Consider the following 21,912-nt stretch of genomic DNA (forward strand, 5'->3'; position numbering starts at 1 on the left):
AGGAATACTCTGCAGGAGTTTTGAGTAATCTGTGTACAGTAGGTGTGTCTATTAAGGGATGGAGGATGGAATGAACTGCAAATAAAAAAGATGATTTAAAAAAAAAAAAGACAACAAGGTAGTACAGTGGTCTGCTGAGGGCTGCGCCAGGAACTGAGAGATACAGACTGACAGAACTGCACTGGAGATTCAACAGGGACATGAATAGTGCTTCTGTCTCCTTGTTCTCCACAAGAGAGAACACAGACAGATACAGAGAAAACAGAGAAGCAAACATGAGGCATGGCTCACCACTATATCCGTCCACGCAGATATCGATGCACGGCTTCACTGTCCAGAGGTGAGGAACACTGCCCATGTGCCTCATTTTTCACAAAAATTGCCTGTGCACAGGGACAGATGGCCCCTTGTGAAGTGATTGGGCAGATGCCGTGGCTCTAGTGCATCTAAGATGAAATGAATGGCTCTAAGAAAAGCATGTCTTCAGGGGTGTTTCCGCCCTTACCATCAATCAGCTGTTGAGTTTGAGAACAGTGAAACAACTTCACGAAACGGGCATGAGTTCAACTGTGGCGCCTTGCGATGATACACCTCATTATTTCTGCACCTTACGAGGGTTTATTTTTATTTTGTTATGTTCAAGTTACACAGTTACTTAGTGTGTTCCTCTATCGCCGTGTTATAGTTCATAAGGATGTGTTTTAAGTTTTATTATTTCATTTTAAGTCTATGTGGGCAGCACATGACTTTGAGACAGCACAATCACTAAAACTGCTAGATTAAGACAGTTTTTTTGTTGGTTTTCCGTCCCGTACAATGTCAACAGTGCCTATGATAAAGTAGCAGATCTTACATCTCTTGTTTACCAAAACTGATAGTTTACAAGGATTAAATGATAAGGCGAACCCAACCACGTCGCTTTGACAGCATGCCCGAGCTTTCCCGGAACTCACCTTGAGAGGCTGTCTTTCCAAAAGAGTGGAGACAGTAGTTGCTCAAACGCGAACAGTCCAGATAGCCAATTGAAGAATTCCCCGAGCGAAATGTGTTTCTTTTAAAAAAGCGACACGTTCCTTACCAAGTTCACATGTCCTTGCTCGTCGCGTCGGGGCAGTAAAAAGGCACTATTCCGTAGGAAACTGGGCTACTCGGTTGACTGAAACGTCGCTGAGAGACGACACAGTCAACTCCTCAACAAAAGACTCTCAGGTCGGAATATCAGGACTTTCTCCACGCCCAGGTGCCGAGTCACATGGTAATTTCCAGGTATGCGCGCGCGCGTATGCTTCCAGAGGCTGTGTATTAGTCCGCTTGGCAGCAGCACACCTGTGGGATGTTCTCACGCGGTCGCCCTGACCCGCATCACGTCCAGAAACTCTGGGCTTGTGTGGAAGAGGAGGCAGGGAGGAAGGAGGGAGGGAGAGAAGCGGTCGAGAACATTCAAGGAAGAATTCCCCTCCCACTTCACACTCCAGGCGAAGCCGCTGTGTGTGGCGACAACGAGCGGGAAAAAAAAAGCAGGTCAGGTGAACAGGGCAAACTGTGCGGCTTGTTCGCCGACGCACAGAAATATTTCTGCGGGTAGTGGGAGCGGAGCGGTGGCAGGCAGCCACACTCTCTGTGGTTCCCAAAGTGTGCTCCAGATTCAGCGCTCCGTGGGGGCGTTTCCAGGTCATTCTAACCCAAACCAATGGTAATAATCAAAAGTAATGGCTTTTAGTTCATCGCTGCACTCGCGTAGATGGCGTGTGATTACATAGCATGTGTGGCATTTACAGTATTTTGTCAGGCCACAGTAAAACATGTCTTTCTACTGGGATCCGTGGGAAAATGACCAGGTCTGTGACAAGTTGTTTTTGGATACTTCAACGGGCTAGTCCAGCCCTTTTCGCTGGTGGCATTTTCATTATCAAACCATGTCCTTGTTGGGTTTGGAAAAGTTGAAGACGTGCTATTCTTTACAAAGGCAGCGCCGCTGTGAATCTTGCAGTTTTAGGCTCACTGTGACGTCATTTCCACGATTGAATACATATGAACAAATGTGTTCCAGTAAACCATGACCATTTAACAGCGTGAGTCAGCATGGCTGTTAATAGGACCATGAAGTTGAGACTGCTACATGGAAGTCAGCCATTGATAATGTAATTATTCTGCTTTTGCTTTCCTTACTAATGAGGGGGAAAAAAAGCCTATAGAGGTATGACGCATTGAACCGGGTCTATGGAATGCTAAGGTCAGGAGTCATGATTGCTCCTGCTGTGCCTCTCCCCTGATTCTGACTTGTGTACAATGTTGAGTGTCACTACAGTAATACCCCCCCCCCCCACACCCCCCTCCTGTATGTTCTCCACCTTTCCAGTAGCAATGCTGAGGACATGGCCTCAGTCATTTCACAGCAGACGTCCACATCACTTCAAAAACAGCATTTGAAAATCCGCTGCCACCACGCCATTGTGTCCATCTCGACCCCGGGATAATCAACAGGCATCACCGTGGACAACGTCTGGCCTGCATCGCTTCCAAAAGATAGAAGCCATTCCCCAGCGGAGGCTGTTGACAGGGAGGTCTGTCACTTTTCCAAAGAAAGACACGCCGCTGTCGTCATATGCTGATCGTGTTTGTATCACCCAGCAAGTTTCAACTCGCCTTGTGTGGCAGAAGCAGCACAAGCCTCGGCTTCAGCTCCGTTTAAACCAAACTGACAGTAATTGTGCATCGGCTGTCACTTCAAACTCCACACACCAAGCATTTGTTGTAGTCTGAATGTAGTGACTGAGTGTAATGGCGTTAATTGCACTCTTCCTGTTACATCATCTACCAAATAAAATCAGAATGAAGCCGCTGGTATTCCACACAATCGAGTGATGATTGCTGCATAAACAGCTTCTTTGGACACTGCGTGGTCTGAAAAATATTATTTTCAAAGCCACCACTCTTCGTTTGTTTACGTTTCACCGAGCCCCGTTTAACTATGTCCTTACAAGAGAAAGATTAGTAGTCCTAACAACACAAATTATTAGTGCGCTCGCTGTGCCTTGGCTGCTGAATCGTTAATCACAAGAAGTATGATTATGCAGCTCTTCAATCTTGGGAAGGTTTAAAAACGGGGAACACGCTTTAAATGAGCCATATACCTAGGACTTATTTAGCAAGGGGCAAAAAGTGATACTGATATTAAAGAGTGGCCTTGATTGGCTCAGTTGTTACCCAATAGGTCATATGAATAGCTTCTCTCCACTTTAAGGCTGATATCACATGGCGCTGCAATTTGGCACGGCGAATTTTGTGACTCCGCGTCGCTCCGCGTTGTGTGGTGGGGTGTCACTTCTGTGTGTGATTTATGGGTATGCAAATGAGGCTGTCTGGTGAATGAGGGAGATGTGCTGCCGTTGCCCATCGGGCCTTGGCGCAAAGACCGGGGACTGCGTGGGTGTGAGTGAGTCCGTTCGTAACTGCTGACACAGGCACAGAGCTGGCAGAGATTCACAGAGCAAGATGGAGAGATGGCCTTCACAGGTCCTCACGCTGACTGATGAGATCAAATGGAAAGTAGGCCAGGCCAGACAAGTGTCAGGCAAACAGACGCCCAGAGACAGAGTGAGAGAGAGAGAGAGACAAACACCCCCCTCCTCCAATCACACATTGAGCCTGGAGAAAAGTGGCGGAATACAGCCGGCTTGTTTTGGGTCCGAGTTCAATATGTCCAAATCTGTTTGTCTAAAGAGTAAAGAGGCTGCGGAGTCTTGGAGCATGCTTGCCCTGGGGATTCCTGTAGAAAAGAGAGGCCAAGTCGGCGCTCTCTGAATTCACTCGCGTGGAAAAGAAGTTCACTTTGTTCTACTAGATATCCTGACTGTGGTGACATTTTGATCAATGTCCCTATACCTTCCTGCAGCTTCCCTTTTATGTTGCTTGAATAGTGATTATCTGTTATCATCCTGGTGTCGAACAGTACCATTTGTCATATGATGTCCCTCAGCTGTACCGGGCAGTAAAATGTTTGACTATCAACATATTGTACAACCTAATTTATGATGCAGTATTCAGTTGTCCATAATGATGTAGTGGTCATATCATATTCAAGGTTCATAGTTCAAAGTGTCTGCCATGTGGACAGACTGCCCTCTGTTGGCCATGGCTTGTATTGCTTCCTACCACCCCCCCCCCCTTAACAAACAGAAGTTTGAAATACATTCCGTCCCGTTAAGCAGTGAAATCCAATGTGCATTTGTTACACATTATGGTGTAGATGTATGCAAATTAGGGTTGCTCTTAGCAGGCATTTATCACCTCTGCATGTTCACACAAGAAGGAAAAAGTAGTGTTGACCACATTTTGTATCCGTTAGAAGGAAAAAAAAACGCGTATAAATTAAAAACAGTACAATTTCACACAGTAGTTAACACCACAATCGACAAATAGGCAACCAATGCTTTGTTTGCGCATATTGTACTGCTGATCCCCCCCCCCCCCCCCATACCCTCATTTGCACTGCACTTAACATTCTTTTGCAAAGTGAGATTTCAACTGGAGACAAAAAGGTCAAACATACAAATCTAACGCACAAAAGGCACCGAGGCCCTTTTTGTTTCTCGATTGTTTTTGTGACCAAGGTAAGTGGTTTGCTTTTAAACAAGCTGCCATTCATCATACAAATATATCTCTTCTTTTTTTGTTTCCACTAATAAAGACGACACGTGCGATTCTTTCTTGTGAGCATGAGGCATTCACAGCTGACGTAATGTTCATCTAATACCATCTCGGAAGTAACATTGCAGAACACGGGGAATAAAAATCACAAAAGAAATGTTTGACGTCACAGTTTTTTGTTTTTTTTTCTCCTGCTCTTTGCACCTACTTGGCCTCGGTAAATATTTGAGACAAAAGCCCATTCACGCATCAGCGTTATTGCAACCTTGTGTCCTAGCTGTGTGACAGCGTTGTCAGTCTCGTTATTTCTTGTATCCAGCTGAAGGTTGCCAGATATACAGTTGTGGCAAATCAGAGTGCGCAAGAGCAACAGATGGAGCGGTTCTAAGACACGGGAACTCGATAAAGGTGTGAAGACAGACTTGTGGGGGGGGGGGGGGGGGGGGGGGGCAAAAGGTGCGCACTTCTAGCAGTCAATGTGACTTATAAGTTATGAAAGAGGGAGGGCCGTGTGCGTAACCGAGCTGTAGTGTGCGGACCTCACATCCCTGGCAAAGGCATGTGCAACAAGGAGACATCAGGTTTGGCATAAAACGGACAGACAGGCTTATGGTGTCATTCTGATTCAGTCTGGGAATAACCACAAGCTGGGAATAGCAGGGTGACAGCAGTGTGTGGGTTTGGTGTGAACAGTCTGCGTGTGTGTGTGTGTGTGTGTGTGATTGTCCAAGAGAAAAAGACGGTCTGTGAATCGGGAGAATGACGCTCGTGGATGCGTTGCAGTATTCTTAATATGCAGATATAGCATGTAAACATGCTCTGGAAAAGTAAACTGTTGGATGTGTGTCTTTGACTTTACAGTTTAAGCAGAAACTAAAATGCACGCTGAGCAACATTCGTCTTCCCTTATCAGATGTCCTCTTACACTAGCCCAGCTGTCACTTTGCACAAGAAAAATGGGATTGTTTTCCCCTCTCTGCTCGTAACGCAATTTAATCACGGTTTGTCCAGCTCATCCTGTTTGGACCAGGTGGCCCCTCTCGAAGGCAGACGAAGGGACTCTCAACATCAGTAAATGTCTTTAACCAGCCCTGATGGGATGTAGACCAGATTACACAATGGCTACACGTCTGTGAGGGGAACGCCACGGCACAAAAACACCTGCTCGCATGCACACACTTTTAAGAGTGTGTACCATCCATTTCAGTCACTGATCGGAAGTTCAAACAGGTGGTGTGTCCTTGATAAAGTCTGTAACTGTGTGATTACAGAAGGACTGATACACTCTCTGTGGATTTAACTGACTAGATTTGGTGTCCCCGACCCGAAGCGGAGCCTTTATTTACACTGTTAAGTGCGACTGGACTTGTTGTAAGATGCAACCCAAGATGGAACGAGATGTGCAAAATGCTGATATAAGCAGAATGATATAAGCAATGATTTGCAAATCTCACAAACCAATGTGCAGATATCTTACTCAGCATAGAACACAAATGTTGATATAATTGGGTTAATGAGCAGCTGGTCAGCAACATAATGGGGAAGGAAAAAACAACAATAACCTGTATCTACAAAGTTTGGGGCCATTTCAGAACGTTGCTCGATGTACAAGTGGGAAGACTTTGAATGTTCCATCCTCTACAGTGGATAATGTCATCAAAAGATTCACAGATCTTTTAGACCTCAGATATCACAGGCCACATGGATGGAATATTTTAGGATTTTCTGTTTTTATTTACATTTCACACACCATCCCAACGTTTTTTGGAATTAGGGTTGCACATGAGGTAACGACTCGCGCATAACGTTTTCTCTTTCCCTTCTTTCTGTGCTCCGTGACTGATGGTTCATGGGGAAAATAGCTCACAGTAGGTTGACGACTGCAGGCTCTCCACTGAGGCCCTTATGGATGGCATGGTACCCACCAGCCTGTGCTGGATGGAAGTAACAGCTAAGCCATCTGTTACACTCTATTTTCATCACTCTGCCTGCCATCAGGAAAAGCCACAGCCCAAAAGAGATTTTCAACTATTCTTACAAAGTCCTATTTGTCCAGTAGGTCAAATTTAAGCCTTGCAAGAGAGCACCAAACGGCAACGCTCGGGTGAATATAAAACCCACAGTGCGCTTGACTGAGTAGAGCTGCTGATAAAAGGGAATATATGAATGCAATAAAAAAGTAATCAGGAGCTTCAGAGAATTAAAGGAGATTACTAATGTCACAGTTATTAAATGACCATAACCCAACGTGCACTGAAATGCACTTTAATCTACGGTAAAAGGATCAGTTTGTGAATGGAACTTTGCTCGTGTGATGCGTTTCTTGGGTTGACGAAAGAGAAATCCGCGCTTTCCAGGTAAGGATGAAACAGAGGCCGGTAGGATTCATTTGAGATTACTTGGCGCAAACATAATGTAATCCCCTTATCTACGTACTTACCTGTCCCAGACAGTGATCCAAGCCTGCCTCTATGAGCCTCATTGGCCTGACATTTTTGGCAGGAGCAAATCCCTGTCTAATGTGTCAGCCCAGGCAGCTCTAACACCTGGCACAGCAATGCTTATCTGCGGAGCACCCAAAAGCACCTGTATTATCCCACTGAAGCTTCACAACAGGTAAGAAGGCTTCTAATATCCACACAGGGAAATTACCGCTTGTGGCAGTTTGCAAAGCTCATACCATTACTAAGGGCTTATGACCTGACTGCAAGGTAATGCAATAAACTATCTCTGGGAGGATTTTGTATCTGATAAATCTGTCGCTTGTTATTCATGCTGAATCTTTTTTTGTGGTGTCAGCATCACATTTGTGAGCCTTTTCACACTTCTGCTGAAAACTGTGCTTGTTGACGTTCCTTAATTTGCGTTCTCTTCGTTCTCAAACATAAAGCTATGTAACCTTAAGCGTCACGCACTGAAATTACACGATAATGGTGGAATGGGTAAACAATGTGACTGATTTTAACAAGTCAACTGTGAAGGAATGGCTGGGAAAAAAAGATCTGCGCACCACACATCTAAAGGGTTCTAGGTGATATTGAATATTTAAAGCTAGACTGAATGCCATCAGAAGGGACACACTTGAACAGTCTACATTTTTTTCGGAAAGTAATGGACTTGAATGAAGGAATTAATAAAGGAAAAAAAGAGGGCAATTTAACCAATTTCCGGTTCGGCCATTTTTTTCCCCATCGTTGTACCTCTAGTTAAGGCGTCCAGCATCACCAGTTATGTTTTGCAACAGCTATTAACCAGTTGGGATTTACTCCATCTCGAGGACTTTCTGTGGATTTATCTCTCTGCGTCGTCTCAATGACATTTTGAACATTACTTGACTTTTTCCACCGAGAAACGCGACTTCTTCAAGAGACGGGCGTCGAGCGAGCAGGTGAGAAAAGTTCATGTGAAAAAAGTCTCATGCTTGTGGGGTCTATTAAAGGGGGAGGTTCGCTCTGTATTGCGACAGAATTGATTTTATACAGCATCATAAACTGAATTATTTGGGCGGTGATAAATTATGTCATCATTCGCCAATAAAGTTAATTAAGCTAACGGTTCAAGGTCATGCAGAATGTCTGCAGAATGTGCTGATGGAGTCTGCATTTCATAAATATAGTTTGTGGCGTGTGTTCATACTTCTAACGTTGTGTAGGGGCATGTTATCATGAAATCGTGTTGCTTTTCAACGTATAAGGCCTTCTGGAGAAAACAGGGCAGGCTCGTCCTTGCCTATGTTGACATCTGGTGGTGTCTCAGTAACATTGCATTTTTAACGCCATGGATAAACATGAACTAGTTTCTCATGACGTTTAAGAAACTGTTAACTAGGAAAATCGCAAAGCTTTACTAAATAGAAAACTTTTATCAATATGATATTCATTGGTTTGTTACAGCCAGTATATATGTATATATTAAGTCTAAGGACTGGCAAATGATTTCCATCCATACGAGCCACCGTAGCTTTTTGACGCTCACGGTTCTTTAGCCTGTTTTTGTTGATTAAGTTGTTATTTTATGAGTAAACGCATTTATTTATGCATGTTACATCTGTGTAATAATAAACGCTTGTATGTATTAAAATTGAGGTAACCTGTACGCTTGTGGTGGACTGTTGTAACAATATGGTTTGGGAGCTCCCACAATCCATTGCGTGCATGTGACAATGTGAAATACATTTAAACTTAATTTAAAAAAAAAAGTAAATTACAAGACACGTAAGTGTGTTCTCAAGTTTATACTTATATCTCGGCTGAGTGCAGTGCTCGCACAATGTCCTTGTATTGACGGTTGAAGACCGTAAGTAAACATCGTATGTAGCGAAATCACAACCCTGCGTTGAACTACTCAACGTCAGCTTTGCGCAGTGGCAGTATCGTAGCCTATGAGGTTTATCCGAGGCGCGATTATTGCTAGTTGAAAACTTTACCCAATACCCCGCCTTGATGACTTGAAATATAGTCGGCAATGGCAATTTTTGACGGTCTCTAAGGAGACTGATATCGCTGTTGAAATAATAGACATTTATACAACAAGTGTGGTTATTCGAATCTAGGAGGTAGATTATAGCATGTAATTATTTCCATGTTAATTGACTGTCATGAACCTTGGTGCAACTGTAGATGTTGTGATTTATAATTTCATCAGATTACGTTTTGAGCTGAGTTTTAAATCTCCGATCTGAAATGATTCTTAACAAAGAAATAGTTAGTCGCACCTTCCCACAGTCGCAAAGAATATTGACATAAACATAGAAGGCACACAGCTGGCTTGGCCAATGTAACAGTATGGACAAGGTTAAAGAACAATCATACGTAAAGTAGACCAGCTAAAGTGGATTAGTTTTGTTACTGTAAGTTTAATTGAATGTATAAATTCACGACTTTGGCACACTGACGTAACGTTTACATCAGTTAAATCAGAATCTGGCCCCTATCTGTGTTTCTCTGACCTCTCTGGTTAGTTAGTTGTTGTTAGTCGTTTGGTCCTAATGCGAGAGTGTTTCATGACTTAATATTAAAAATGATCATTTCATTCTTGGAAGTCCCATTAGGGTTACCTTCCTAACAGAAAAGAACATACATTTGAAAGAATGGTCACTTTTAACAGTCTCAGCGAGAATTCTGTTTATGTAAACATCAACTATTTGCGCTTCCATATGAAATCGTGATCTGCTAAAGTAAATAAGTATTATGAAAGGCCATGCACCCCTGGAGCAGTAGCGAACCACATAGCTATGGTTTATATACGCGTATGTATAAGAAACGGCAATAACAATTGCGCTTGTTCACAGTATTTTAGCACACGTAAATAGACTACAACAAATTGCAGTGACATGTAAGCGACTCATGAATGGTGTTAAAGCAAAGCTTTGCATTTAAGTAAAAGCGAGTACACCTCTAGTTTCAGCTACAGCTACGTGTGCGTAACGACCCATATTTAGGACAGGCTGTTGTTTTTGAGGAACATTTAGTTTATGCTGTATTAACGCCAAGTTTTCCCCGCTGACAGCTGGTTCACATCTCGAAATGACTCGGTCAGAGAGTGCTGGCCATGGTTCTTGATTTCCCGGATGCTTAAACAAAGATGCACAGGAAGTTAGGTCATTTCCGTTTATAACATCTATGTCAAGTCTGAAGTATTTATTTATCTACATATCAATCGTTATACGTACGCTTTGAGTCGGACTGATTGTCCGTGACTTTGTTCTTACGAATTACATGTTGATAAGCGTTTAATCCACGAAGTTAAAGCGATGGTACATTATAGCAGTCTGTATGATCACATGATTAAAAATAAGTCATGTTGACGTTACCCATCCATCCATTACTGTCTGTATGACCGTAGGAATTCATTTATTTTTTGGGATATAATGGGCTAATTTGAATATAGTAATAAACAATAACTATATAATCTATTCTAATTTGTTGAAACCACACCTACAGTGGAACCGTGACAGAGAGATGCACGTCCTATATATAGATGAATGACGTGTCACGTTGTTCGTCAGCTTTGCGCAGTGGCAGTATCGTAGCCCATGAGGTTTATCCGAGGCGCGATTATTGCTGGTTGAAAACTTAACCCAATACCCCGCCTTGACGACTTGAAATATAGTCGGCAAAGGCAATTTTTGACGGTCTTTGCTAAGACTGATATATTTGTTGAATATAAATAGTTTGTTTCTTTTTAAGCTTGCTTTTTTCTTATGAGTTTAGTGGGATAAGTGCACGAAATGGCAAGTTATTACATTAGAGCTGAAGAAAACTAATTTATCTTTGTTTCCTTTCTCATTTCCAGAGTTTCCCTTCCATTTATTTAAATTCTTGTCGTGTACATGCAATTGTCGGTACACCAAAGTTAAGTTGAAAACTAGACAAAATCGACATCGTTTGATCGCAATGTTTGAATAAACGCTGGACTTTGCTTTACAAAAATGTTCAGTGATCTATAAGATAATTTAGTAGTTATCTTTTACAAGTAGCATTTAGTTCATGTATTAACTCCAGGCTCTCAGTCATGAAGTGACTCGCTCAGAACGTGCTGACCATGGTTCTTTACGTTTCGGAGGCTTAAACAAAGATGCACAGGAAGTTAGGTCATTTCCGTTTATAGCGTCTGCGTAAAATCTGAATTCATTATTTATTTATCTATCATCGTTATGCAAACATTAAGTGTCGGACTGATTGCCCGTGACTGTATTCTTATGAATTACAGGTCGATTAGCGTTTCATCCACAAAGTTAAGAGACGGGACATTATAGCGGTCTGTAAGATCACGTGATCACAAATAAGTCATGTTCACGTTACCCATCTATCGATTACCATCTATATGACCGTATAAATTAATTTATCAATTTCTTTTTAGGGATATTTTAGCCTAATTTGAATCTAGTAATAAACAGCAACTAAACAATCTATTCTAACTTGTTGAAACCACACCTGCAGTGGAACCGTGACAGACAGATGTACGTCCTGTATATACATCACTGACGTGTCACGTTGTTCGTCAGCTTTGCGCAGTGGCAGTATCGTAGCCTATGAGGTTTATCCGAGGCGCGATTATTGCTGGTTGAAAACTTAACCCAATACCCCGCCTTGACGACTTGAAATATAGTCGGCAAAGGCAATTTTTGACGGTCTTTGTTAAGACTGATATTTATGTCATAAAGAGATAAAATGAATTCAATGACGCCGATTTCTTGCTGCTTAAGAGCTATAAAATAAAAAGGCAGAAGTTAAGCTCATTATTACTAATGAGATGTTGGTCATTTTACGTGCAGTTGTGGTAGTGTTGAGAAGCATGAACCTGCAGAGAAATATATAAGATCATTGTTTGTTTTGTACCATATTAGCAACTTGCCTCTCACTAATTATGTTCCCTGATGTGTGTACCAGGGTTAAACTGTTAGTCTGACCGCTTCAACAGATAGTTGTAATTGGCAATTGTAGATAGTCACCATGGAGTTTTATGACCTCAAGCACTCTCAGATTTTAGAATTTTAATCATGTGGTTATGTTGAATAAAGTCAATGTTTATGGCAATGGCAAAAACAATTTAGTATAAAGTGATTAAATTCTAAGACAGCAAAGTAAATGCAACCCCAGAGGTTTGCAATCATGAAGTAATCGTATTGAAAATTGACACAAAACTTCGATTTGTGATCAAATTTCTTCCTCTCCATCAGTTTTGAATTTTTTTATGCACCAGTAGAATCTATGACATCCTGTTAAAGGGAAGGTTTAATGCTTTGAAGTCACATTAGCAGAAGAGAAGTGTTGTCTTCTTATAAAGAAAAAGTGTCCTCACAATGATGTAATGTAGTTACCGGAACAACAGGGGGCGCCATTTAGTCATGTTGAGTGGGATGAGTGTTTAGTGAAAGTATTAGGCAAAGATAAGAGTAAGTTGAATGTAAAATAGGAAATTGATGAGATTACAAAGAGATAACCCCCTAATGGTTTGCTATTATGAAGTTAATCATATTTGGAGTGAAACTTAAATATGCAATCAAGTCCAAGTATTTAATATTCTCCATTACTTGAAATACCAGCATAATGTTCTACCTTGTATGCACGCTTCTTACTTTTTTCGACTGTCTATTTAGCCTCACACAGTCTAAACCACGCCCAGTCTGGTCCTAAACAAAGAAATCCCACCTACCAAGCCAGAGTCATAAACTCTGTAGACCTAAACTCACAAGGCATGGCAATTATGAACAGCTGGACTGGCAGACAATATGAATGTTTTTTTTAGTTTTTTTTCAACACACAAAATCACTGAAATTACAACCAGTTGAAATGTGCGTATCAGTAAATGTTTGTTGACTCTTCTTAACCATACAATTGCAGTGATATTACTGTAGCAAAACTCATCAGCAGTAAGAAAAACCCTGACAGAGGAGCTTTCGTATTCCGGAGACATCCCAGCAAATCCAAGAGAATGTAGTATAGATGACTGTTAAAGGTAAATATGAGAAGTCAGTTGACAAACTTTCGGAAAGGTTGTGGCTGAAATCCTCAGAGATGTCCATGAATGCGTTGAGTGTTGCTTTTTCTTGCTCGGCGACTACTCGGCTTATGTTGTGACACGCAGCGTCTGGAGGTGACTCAGGTGAGCAGAGACCACACTTAAACATCTGGAGTGCAGAGATGTCACCTCTGTTACAAATACGGGAAAAAACCTTCCTTTATGGTGAATGAATTGATGTTGAGTTTTGTCTTTCTTTCACACACAGTCCTTTCAGACATATAGCAGACTTGGTAAAGATGTTCACATTTTGATCAACTAAAGTTAAAGTTGTAATCTGGGCCTGAACTCTGCCATCATCAGCCCTGTTGAGCCAGCCGGCCGCAGTCACCGTAATCTCAACTTAATCGTGCACGGCGCAGCAATAGGACAATAGGCTTTCTTAACGTGCAAAGTTAATACAGTAACAGTACCAGTTTGAACTCTGGGCTACTGAGTGGATATCAATGACTCCAGTGATATCTTCGTAGCATCACTTTTTTCCTTCACTGTTATTTTCCCGTGTTAAAACCCTGATGGATGAGCTTATAGATTTTGGAGACTTTGCCATTCTTTTGGAGCGTCAGTGTTGTTCATCTGAGATACGATTATTGGTAGATTGAAAAGTTAAACTAACACTCTGCCTTGATGACTTGGAGTATTGCCTGCGACGGCAGATTCGACCGCCCCGAAGAAAACTAACAATAATGTCGGCGTGCGCTGAATTGACTTCTCTTGGTTTTTGATCACACGCACAAGTGCACCTGAAGTTGCTGTTTATTTACTTTTTCATTGCAGTCCCACAGATCGAGCTCTGATCAACAGAGCCGGTGTAACCCTGCACCTACTAAACATGTTTAGTGTAAATCCAGACAGGCTGAGTTATGGAACTACAGCCTTTTCACGTGGGCCGCCTGCTTAACCAGTCGAGCTACGTGGCGCCCATGGTGTCCTCTTTTTGTAGAAAAACACAAGCTTTGTTTTAGCTCTATGCATGGGGACGTTTTATATGTTTCTTTTGCAAGAAATAAGTACACGAAAGACAAGATCACACAAGTAAAATTGGAATCTTGCTTTGAATCTGCAGAGCACGACCTTCAGCCTTAGAAAGGTAAAGTCAAGCAGCACAAATGTTCTAAGTAGACTATTTGGAGGAGCTATCATCAACCAGTTCTGACTATTTGCTGGGTAAGACTCGGGCAAGTCGTAGTAGAAGCCAGCACAAGCCATTAACATTTGGGTTCATTAGGTGTGACGCTGTTCCAATGCTTTAGCAGAGACGACAGATAGCCTTACGCCTTTCCCCCGGCGTAGCTGCTGGGAATCCACTGCCCCGACATGGCTCAACCACAAGGGAACGGTCAGCCAAGACTGCCACATTCATAACGTAATGACCCAACATTAATAAAGTAATAAGTCCTGCTAACTTTCAATCACTTCCTTTTTCAGCAGCACACTTCCAGAGCTCCCCTCGTCTGGCTGACCAGGTCTGGCTGACGGGGCAGAGCACCGCGGAGCCTCGTCTACCCGTGGGGAGACTCAAGAGACAGCTGGGTTTGCCTCTAAGCTTATTACCAGGACTGTTTCTGCCATTCCTCCGGGAGATGGCGCGAGTATGAGAGAGCATTGTGGTACGTTTCTTGGTACTTTGTTTTCTCTCTGTCCCTCTTTTGTTCACAGTTCATGCAACTGGAGAAAAAGCCTCGAGCAGTGCCACCAGCAGCTGGCCACAGATGGTCTGTTTTTCCAGGCAATGTCTGCAGTTTCTCCGGAAAAAAAACCCCCACTCTCTGTGGCACACAGCTCAGGAAGCTTTTCCCAGCAAGGCCTCTGCACGCCACGTCAGACTTCTCTGCCCGGGAGCAGCTTCCGAGGTTGCCGGCTGTCCACCCCGACTGTCTCTCTTCTTTGAGCCGGAAGCTGGTGAGACCCATGCCAACGAGCCCACGACCGTGTGGCGCTCAGTGAGGGAGCGTTAGCAGCTCTGATCATTATTTTACTGATCTTTGATCTCTACGGCATGAGCTTCGCAGACTTTTGCAGGAAACTTTGACGAAGTGCTGAGAGGAAGAGATGTGGGTGGAGCACATTAGCATATTCATAGATCTCAGCTCATTGGATTAGGAAGAAGTTGGAGAAAGCTGCCAGAGGTTTTTTTTGTTTTGTTTTGGTTTTTTTTTTTTCCCCTCATGGCAAATACTTAAAATGATTACATTTTCAGGCAAACAGATGAGTTGTTAAGGGATCAGGAACTGCTGGAGCGGGGCTCTAACTGCATCTCAGCTCGATCGCGGACAGCTTTAATAATCACCTTTTTACTCTTATCGTCCCCCCTATTTTTGGATTTATTAGTTCAGAAACTGAGTTTCCTCTCTCTTAAACCTCATCACATTATAAAGTTCCCCAAAGTCTGTTCATTTTTGCGAATCACCCGTGTTCTGATATTGATAGAGGTGGCCTTCATTGCGATGCATGGTTATTTCCACAACAGCTGGGGGCACTCTATGCTAATGCTGAAGTGGGAGAGAAGAATAGATAGAGGTTGATAGTCACTTGTCATTGAGACTTCCTTTCTAACGGGAAAACAATGTCTGCGTTTTCATATTTCAGCACCCAATGGGGAGACATGAATCACATGGTTGGAGGGTTTATAATCGAGGCCGACTTCTCATTGAAATGACGAACTCAGAGCTTCTTGTCACACTCTCACACTCCCGGTGTCCTTCGAGTGAATTTTGTCAGAATCGGTGTCAGCAGACTTGGGTCTATCAGCAGTTTTAGGTTTGTCTGCGCTTTTCTTCTTGTTTACAGTTGAAATATGTCGTTATTTTGACTTGTTTCTAACCCACTATGCATTCGGTCTAGGTTTAATTGCGGTGTCCATAATTAATCAGCGATTCAGATGTTGTAATATGATTACTGAATTCCACATGCTTGTAATCACTTCCCAGCTCTGGTAATCAGATTGTGTGTGTGTGTGTGTGTGTGTATTTGGGGGGGAGAGGGGGGGATTGTTTAGACATATGGAGCATTTGGCCGTCTTCTTCAAAAGTGAAATTAAGACTGAAGAGTGATTTATATTTACATAAATTACCGTTGCATTTAATCTTCTTTCATTATGACCCATGTGGCTCTTGCGTTACTGAGCATTGATGAGTCTGTGCCACGTTTGCCTGAGTGAGATCCCCGACCTGCACGTGACCCAGTGATTGCTGTGCGTCGGGATGTAATTTTGGTCTAAAAACAAATTGTATTTGTATTGGATAAGATGGATTTTATTTTTGTTTTTCCTCCCTCTTGGAATATTTCAAAGTCTGACCCTTCAGGTTTCGCTGAGCGTTCTTCCATCATCAGAAATGGCGTGGAAGATGCAGCTTTGTCCTGTGAAAGCGGCAGCTTAATAAATGCCAAACATAAACAAATACGCTGCACGGCATCACAGGACTAGTTCCTAGGTAACCATGTGACAGTGCTGACAATTGCTATGGAAACCGGTGTATCCCCCCCACTCTGTTCTATTTCTCTGTTACTCTAATGTGTTTCAGGCAACGTGTGAGAATATTCCCTTTGCTGTGAATTGGCTTTGCTTTTCCAGGTTGGACAGTTTTTTTTTTCTTGGGGGGGGGGCATATTCCCATACGCCTCACACTCTCGAAGCCTGTTCTGCAATATAGTTACCAAATTCCTTAAAGGCAAAGTTTGCAGCTCTTGACATGGCGTCCTGATGTGTTGACCCCACTTTTCTTTATTACCATGCAATAAACTGCCCTGCTTTTATGCTTGGCCTCTGAACGCAGCAAGGACTCAGTTGCAAAGGAAGACATTTCTCAAGACGAGAGAGAAGAAAAACTGATTTCTCTCAGATCTTTTGTCCTGCAAACTCATTTGCAGTCCGCCTCGCAGCAGGCCCTTTGTTTTTGATCCCGTTTGTTGCAAATCCTGTGAAATCTCCGTTCTCCAAATGAAAAAAAAAACCGCGCTCCTCTTCAAAGAGCGAGGCATCACAGCCGATTCTATTTAAAAAGCAGGTGCGAACAGAACAGAGAAGCTTTTAATTCGCCGCCGGTTACGGGCACCTTGGTCGCTTCACCTTTGTGCGAACACTGTTCCTCCTTTTGTCCGTGCCGCTTTCTCGGTTATTTTTGGGCGATAACCACAAATCCAGAGATCATGCGAATTAACACACGACTCAAAAGTTGACAAGTTATTCAACACACCCAATTAAACTTGTCCCAGTCTTCTAATGCCATCTCCCTTTTAATCTTTGCATGGTGTACGAGGGTTTGCCCCCAATTAGTCGCCTTGTGTGACACCCTGACACGGGAAGCAGCTGCCGTGATTGTATTTCAGCTTCAATTACTCTGAAAACCCTCCAGCCAAGGTTAAGTGGTCTCTTCCATGCTTTATCCTGTTTTCTTTCTGTTTTCCATTCTTTTGATTGGTCAAAAGGATCAGAAGGAAATCAATGAGTGAAATCCACCTCTTCATTAGTCTTTTTGACGTAGATAGATGTCATGTGGACAGACATATAAACACACACAACGTGGCCAACCAGTCAGTCGTTACATATCTTATGAATGTCAATATCAGCCTTGTGGCTTATAGAAATCCTTCGACTTCGCTCCTGGGTACACGATGTCAGAGATCTGAGAACATGCCGTGAAATCCCAGCGCTCAGACCCTTTGAGGAGAAAATGTTGGATCCAGTGTTTTTCTTTTATATCCAGAATTGTCGCCCCTCTCTCTGGAAATCATCCCGTTGAGTGCTCTGAAACTTGAACAGTCTAAAGTAAGTGAGATGTCTCATCGATTAATCTCTTTGGTTCTTCCAAATGAACCTTTCAGTGTAACTTATTCCCTATCAGAGCTGTGCGTAAAATAGGAAGCTTTTTTTTGTCATGTTATTGGACTGAGCCCAGCTCCAGCATTTTTAAATCCAGTTTAAAGGAAGGTCTGCGTGTTTGTTCTTTATTTAATCTCGTATTGGCCCTTATCAGGATATTTCTGACAGAGAGAGCGTAATTTGACCCCCATTTCCTAAAACGTGTGGCGTCAGCATGGTCAAGGCTAATGTTGATTAAATGCTATCCTCAGCTTTCCGCCTTCAGAAGTGTTGCATTCTGACACAGCTGAATTTTTTGTCTTATCAAAGTTCTTTTTCAATCAAGCTCTGGCAGAAAAAAAAAAGAAAGTCACTCTGTTCACGCATTAGAGATAAGAGCTGAGCTGCGATATTGGCTCTGTTTACATACAAAATAAGCCACAGGAACGTCTCATTAGTCTCGCACATTAATTTGCATCCAGCCGCCGGGGGGGGGGGGGCTCCCTCCATCAATCACTGATGGGAGAACGCACAGGGTGGTGTCCTTCCTGAAAGGATCGTGGGCAGCAGCAGTTTGCTTCGGTTTACACAAGTTAACACAATAATAACCCAGAAACACAGTTATGCTCACATCGGTAGAGTCCCTGCTTGTTTTCTTGTCATAATATGATATATATTCACAGCCCACAACATTATTCTTGGGAAACGCCAGTTGCAGGGCACATCTGAAGAACTGGAAACGCTGAAATGGGGTGAAAATGCTTCTGCAAGTACTCCACAACAACTGAATGGAGACTGAGCACAGAAAACGGGCTCTCACTGCAGGGCCAGTGGAGAGCCAGAGGGGCTCAGCAAAGAGCCGAGAAATGTGGGCCAAATCATCAAGTTTTATGAAGCTAATTCGATATAGATTCATTTTCAGTTCACAATAGATTGTATTATCAGTTTCTACACTACATACTGCTGGTAGCGCTGCCAGAAACACATTTATCCTTTCATTCATTTTCCGTATCAGCTAACCTCACGTGTCCCTGAGCCGTGACAGGAACCTGGAGCACAGGGAAAACATGCAAACTCCTCGCGTAAAAAGGCCCCCAGTCGAGACGCAAGCCACCGCGCCTCATTGCTGCTTTGAAACATGTTTGATGACAGATAATTTGAGGCCTTAATCCTACTAGTTTTCCATCAAACCTGAATTCCTTGGCCAGTATGATCATACAACAGCTGTTCAGTTGAAATCTGTCACAAAGAGTCACTGTCGCTTCCCAGTTTAAAAAGCAGTGCTTTGAAGTGGGTAAATTGAAAGTATTTTCCTGTGAGTAATTTCAGTCGCCAGAAAGCGTTGGCCAATAATGACTGTGATCTCACTGGAGAAACTAAGCGGTAAAAGCAGCATCCTCTGTGCTATATATTCATTTTTTTCTGTTAGCTCTGCTGTCACTGGTGATGGATTCTGGGATGGCGTTGCCTGCAGGCTGTAAAAAAACAGGGTATGGCTCGATTAGAGGGGACTAGTCTCTTGTCTTCGTCAGGGTCAGCAACTTGCGTCAGCGTGCATCAGAATGCATGTTTTCTTCCACGCGTGTTAGTTTACAGGCTGAAATAACGGGACTCCAGCTCTTCTGGGCTACTAGGAGCCGAGCACTGGCTTTTCCTGCTCGCCTGCAGCTTTTAGAAATAACTTTTTAAAAGGTAACACGTCTCCCCTGTTTCCCCAGGATCCGGGTGCTTTTAATTGGATTTCTTTGACAAGATAATTGCCTGCTCTCAGACCAAACTTTGACGGCGTGTCTATATTGGCTCTTTAATCATAAGTAAACTTCACGGAAAACTTTCATTTGATTGGAAACTACAATGTGATTAAATGTTGACCCTCTCATCGTTGCCAGCGGTGCGATTCCATGTAATCCTCCAATAGAGCCTAATGAGATGAGTTTTACATCCGAAGTCAGCAAGTCTGGTTAAGATGTGTATCATGTCAAATGCCACAACATGAAAACCATGTACTGCTGAACTTTTCCAAAGTCATTTTGTACAACAACTTTTGTCAGAGGATGAACCGAAATCCCCAGAGTGTGAACCGCATAAAAGCATTTATTCACACAGATTCAGACCCCTCCGAGGTATTCTGACCTTCTTAAATTAAACTCAATTTAGGAACAGCATGTACTGGAAGCAGTGAGCTATTCCAAATAGACTGTAAGCCCTCAAAAAAATGGTGCTTTTAAAATCCTGTTATTACGGCAAGGGAGGTTTAAGCCAGGCCAGAGCAATTCTGGTCATTTGAAAAGGGAAGCACACCCACTGTCGCTTCAAAGGTTTCACATATAGGGACGTGATTTACAAAGAAAAAGAGGGGGGGGGTGTGTCCTTACCAGATATTAGAAGTAAATTAATTACAATTACAGATAAAGTAAAGATCCAGTCCAGGTCCAGCTCAGTTGAAATGCCTAAGTCAGATCTTACGAGAGCATAAATAAAGGCCTGCAAAGCTCAATGATGCTCAATATTAAAGAAGAGTGGGTAAACATTCCTCAGCACTGATGTCAGAGGCTGATAACATCGTGCAGCAAACGATTACTTTGTGTTATTGCTGCTAAAAGCGTTTCTCCAAGCCGTTTAGTCGTGGATTTCATTTGGTTTTTCACACACCGTGTGTGTGCTTCGGGTCAGTTTTTGTTGAATGAATAGAAACATGGTGTGTAATACGTTGTTCTCTCCTTCTGAGATTGGGTTTCACTCATTTTCAGAACTGCTCAGGAAAAGATCATTTTATATTCTAGATGACAGTGGGCTCACGAAACATTTAATAAAACCAAAATAGGATGTTATAGTTGATGTTTTATTCTTAAAGGAGTCTATGAGGTGTTGGTCGAAGGATTCTTGGTTCCCTTTGAAAGAAGGACTTAACAAAAATCCTTAAAAAAAAAAAAAAGAACAAGCTGACGATGTTGGCCTGCTGAGAGGTGGTAGGTCAGTTTGAATACTTCAACATGCTCAATAAGAAGCATTCATGCTGGTTTTTTTAGCATCTTTATCATTTGGAATGTTCTTACTTTAGGACAATTTGAACAGCCAGAAAAAATTATGATTTGAAATAGGAATGAAGTGCAGCAAGTACACTGAACCATATATTTACTGTTAACATTCTGGGTATTGATGTAATGGCTGAATAACTTTTTAATTAACACAAAAGTTTCTGTTTAGGTTACTGTGTGAGAAAATGCGCACACTGTGGGATGTGAGTGAAATGTTTCATTTATACGCCTGTCATGCTCTGTCCTTCTTGGGCATTGCAGCTTTGTGATAACAGACATGGGCTACTTTTCTCAGGGCTCACAATGCAAGATTCCAGCTTGAAATATCAGGTGGGAGTTTATCGAGTCTTCCTCCATTGATTAAACCCTGAAGAAGCTTCTCGATTGGTTAAAGTGACGTATTTAGAAGTTAAATCCTTTCATCCTCGTAGGCATATGAGTTACATAACTTTGTAATCTTTGGCTCATTGGTAAGTGAAAATGAGCTCTCGTCTACCTGTTGCCTGAAGCCTCACCACTCTGGCTGTCCTGTGGGATGAAACTAGGTCATTTTATCCTCTATTGGTATTCAGCTATAATACACAGCGACTAGTTAACACTTTGTCTCTGGGGCGTAGCGATTTATTTGATTAAAAAGAATAGCCAAGACATAAAGTTATGAAATCTTCCAGCTTTTTTGGCCGGTGCCAAGCCGACTGCATGTGTGGAATGTCCCATGTTAACAAATCAGAGCATTCACTGTGGCATTGGACGGGCACACGTGAGCTGTAGCTGGAACTGTTCCTTAATCTCAGGCCAGCCAGAATTTTGGCGCGGTGTGTCTAATGTTCACACTCATTTTGGCAGCTGCATGGGATTGTTCTCAAGTTACATCTGGGCATCTGGAGGCATAATTTGAGG

The 21,912-nt window shown here is 42.6% G+C and overlaps 1 protein-coding gene and 3 non-coding genes across 4 annotated transcripts in view; all 4 read left to right on the forward strand.

The window, feature by feature from the left end:
• Nucleotides 1–21,912, forward strand: part of appl2 (adaptor protein, phosphotyrosine interaction, PH domain and leucine zipper containing 2) — a 207,841-nt gene that overhangs the window by 144,195 nt on the left and 41,734 nt on the right. The window lies entirely within an intron of this gene.
• Nucleotides 9,003–9,143, forward strand: LOC140308077 (U4 spliceosomal RNA). Its single transcript, XR_011916056.1, has one exon. It is a non-coding gene; the product is annotated as a U4 spliceosomal RNA (small nuclear RNA).
• LOC140308081 (U4 spliceosomal RNA) lies at nt 10,656–10,796 on the forward strand. The gene has a single exon (XR_011916059.1). It is a non-coding gene; the product is annotated as a U4 spliceosomal RNA (small nuclear RNA).
• LOC140308079 (U4 spliceosomal RNA) lies at nt 11,655–11,795 on the forward strand. The gene has a single exon (XR_011916057.1). It is a non-coding gene; the product is annotated as a U4 spliceosomal RNA (small nuclear RNA).

Source organism: Leuresthes tenuis, unplaced genomic scaffold, assembly GCF_036924035.1.
Source record: "Leuresthes tenuis unplaced genomic scaffold, fLeuTen1.0.hap1 SCAF_5, whole genome shotgun sequence".
Taxonomy (NCBI): domain Eukaryota; kingdom Metazoa; phylum Chordata; class Actinopteri; order Atheriniformes; family Atherinopsidae; genus Leuresthes; species Leuresthes tenuis.